This window comes from Asparagus officinalis, chromosome 3, assembly GCF_001876935.1.
Source record: "Asparagus officinalis chromosome 3, Aspof.V1, whole genome shotgun sequence".
NCBI lineage: Eukaryota > Viridiplantae > Streptophyta > Magnoliopsida > Asparagales > Asparagaceae > Asparagus > Asparagus officinalis.
In genome coordinates, this window is record NC_033796.1 from 39,431,359 (window position 1) to 39,434,713 (window position 3,355).

Here is a 3,355-nt window from a genome sequence, read left to right on the forward strand (position 1 = left end):
TGAATGGGTATGCATTATGTTTGTGAGAGTGTTTATGTTAGAGTGTTTCATTTGTTAATATTCGTTTTAAGTAGAGATGTGAGGGGATGATAGCTTTTGTGCATCTGATAGAGGAATTTTTGGATTTGAATGGGTATTTATGCATTGTGTTTGTACTAGTCTTTATGTTGGAGTGTTTCATTTGTTAATATTGATCTGAAGTGGAGATGTGAGGGGGTGATAGCTTGTGTCCATTTGGTGAATGAATTTTAGGATTTGAGTGGGTATTGATGCATTGTGTTTGCATCATTTTTTTATGTTGAAGTGTTTATTTATTGGCAAAAGGTAATCCTTTGCTTTTGCAAACCATGCTTTCTTGTATAATTATTTTGATTCTGTGTAATAAGTATCAAATTCAAATTTTAAGAAGTCCAGATGATGATCAGTTATAACAGACTCACTTGGTTACAACATGGCTTGCAAATCTAAAATGTCCATGGCATTGTAAAATTACACAGGCTCAGTATGTCGTGCTTGCAGTTGGATATGATGGTCTAATCTAAAGTTCTGCAACGATTTTGTTCCTTGATGCTTCTTATGAAACGGTGCTGACATTGATCTAATGGGGCACGACTGTGGAAGTTCTCTCTTCTTTCGTAGTTTCGTATGTGTGTGAATGTTGGTGGTTTTCCTGAGCTTAAAGAAACTACATTTAGATTTGTGATGGGGTCTATTTGCACGTAGTTGTACTGGTTTGAGATTATTTTTGTAATGCTAAGAGATTGATGTAAGATGATGCTGTTATTTTATTTATTGTTCTATAGGATGAAAGTTTACCGGGGAGGAAAGAGAACCGTGGTTTGGTTGTACTTAGATCAAAATTTAATGAAATATATTATGTCTATTTAGTGATCAATTTTAGTGTAATTTATTAGGATTGCATGTGAAATGTATTGTTACTGTCATGTGAATATGTACAAGTTCATTCAAATAATATGTTAACTTTCTTCATAAATTATGTTAACTTTCACCATTATATGTTAACTCTCCTCGTAACATGTTAACTTTTAGCTGAACATGTTAACTTTCATCATAATATATTAACTTTCATTGTTACATGTTAACTTTCATAATAATATGTTAACTTTCTTCATAACAAGTTTTTTGAACTAAAATTAGATGTGTTTGAAAGACTAAAAGTCCTTCAAGATGATTTATCATTGATATATAAATCTGAGAGGCACCCAAAATAGTGGTTGTATGGAGATTCATATGCAAGCTGTTGTTAATATAGAGAGTTCTATTTTTTTTAAAATATCAGAAGGTTCTAACTGAAATGTTAACATGTTCGGCTGAAAGTTAACATGTTATAAAGAAAGTTAACATATTATTATGAAAGTTAGCATGTTACAAAGAAAGTTAACATATTATGGTAAAAGTTAATATGTAATAGTGAAAGTTAATATATTATGATAAAAGTTAACATGTTCAACTGAAAGTTAACATGTTACGAATAAAGTTAACATATTGTTATGAAAGTTAATATGTAACTGTGAAATTGTACTCAAACATAATACAAAGTGTACGCCCACTTCGTTTGAACTCTCGTACTGCGATATATCCTTATCTAATTGGAATCAAATCAAACCTTTCATATAATACCATAATCAGTCTTGAAGTGCGTAGGCAAGATAAAACCCACTTTGTTTGCAAGGAAACATTTAGAAAATTAACATATAAATGGAATAACTAATCTCTTTTCAACAAGCAGCAACAACAATCATCTATAAAATTATAAATATCTTTGCTAAACAAACCATAAATGCGTGAATCCATGGAAAGCCTAAACAAGTAACCCATTCAAGCAATTCATCAAACATCCATCAAATAGATAACATTAACAACAACAAACCCAAACACATACCTAAAAAGCAGTAAACTTTAATATCTCTAAACAAAGTTCTATGCTAAAACCCGCATCAGTTGGAAATCTAAGTCAGACCCCAAACACCAAAGTAAACACAGCACGAAATTACAAGCTGCACATAACAATTCTAAAAAGACAACAACTACTCTTTGGAGGATTTGTTGATGATGGACTTGTGGATGTGAGGGATGATAGATGTAGCAACTAGCAATACATTTCCTTCACCCTTCGAGCCACTTCAAAAGAGTCTTCTGGAGGTATATGCTCTCCTCTTTCCTATAAATAAAAATGTCAGCTTATAAGGAAACTATCACAAGGAATACATATCAGATTGAGCGTATAAACGTTTACCCAGATCGAAATGCATTTTTCATGAGAAAAAAAAGATTGATTACCTTTATTCGAGTGTTTCTATCACTAGTTTTCCAATCAGACTCAAATACCATAGGAACTATTTGATCAATTCTAACTGAACTCTCTTCATCGATTTGATCCATGTTTCCCCTTTTCAATCCCGAACTGCCCAAGCTAAGTTCTAAAGTTTGATCACCATTGCTAGCTACATTAGCCCATAGGAATAAAAATATATACATTTGGTCATAAGAACAAGATTAAAGCATTATAGTTTATAATGAATATAGTCACAGTCACAATTAAGCTCATCTTGATAAATGCTTGGATCAAAATTGGTCACTGCATCTTTTCCATTGCATCTGATTGCAGCTTTGTCATAAGCTCTGGAAATATCACAACGAGATGCTTCAAAGACCTCAACGTTTGCAAATTTCCAATTTGATACAGGAACAAATATCACTATACCTCGCAGCTTCAGTTTCAGTATCGAAAAGCCCCAAATAAACGTACCTAGCATTTCAAACATTGAAGACGAGTAACTTAAACTTAAAATGAATAAAAACGGTTTGTAGCTCAATGACGGACATACTTCTTCCCTAAGAATTGGCCCATTCTAGCTACCCATCTTCCACATTTATGCAAAGTAACCCCTCTAAACTTCGAGCTTCCTCTGGGAAACCCCATGCTCTAGCGTCGAAGCACGTGCACAAACTCATCCTTTGTTAGATTGCCTATCTGTTCAATTTCATATGCATTCAGTCTCCCACCCAAACAAATAAGAACTTTCAAACTGTCAATCACCTGCTGCATGTCGTCTTGATAATTTGTTATCAAAGACGATGATTTGTTGGTTTAAGAGAGGACATCGACCTAATTTGATGCGAACAAACCCTAACCCTGCCTCCACTTGAGATCCAACCGGAACGAGACAGCACCGGTGATTGTTGGGAGTTCTTCGTGCTCGAGGAGGCTGAGGAAGAGTAGATCGGCGTTGGCGTCGGTGGCTGCATAGAAGATGAAGCCATAGAGGAGGGGGAGGGGGGAGGAGGGGAGGAGATTGAGAAGAGGAGGAGACAGGCATAGAGGAGGAGGAGG

At 34.7% G+C, this 3,355-nt stretch overlaps 1 pseudogene; it reads right to left on the reverse strand.

The window, feature by feature from the left end:
- Positions 2,111 to 3,070, reverse strand: LOC109834982 (annotated as a pseudogene).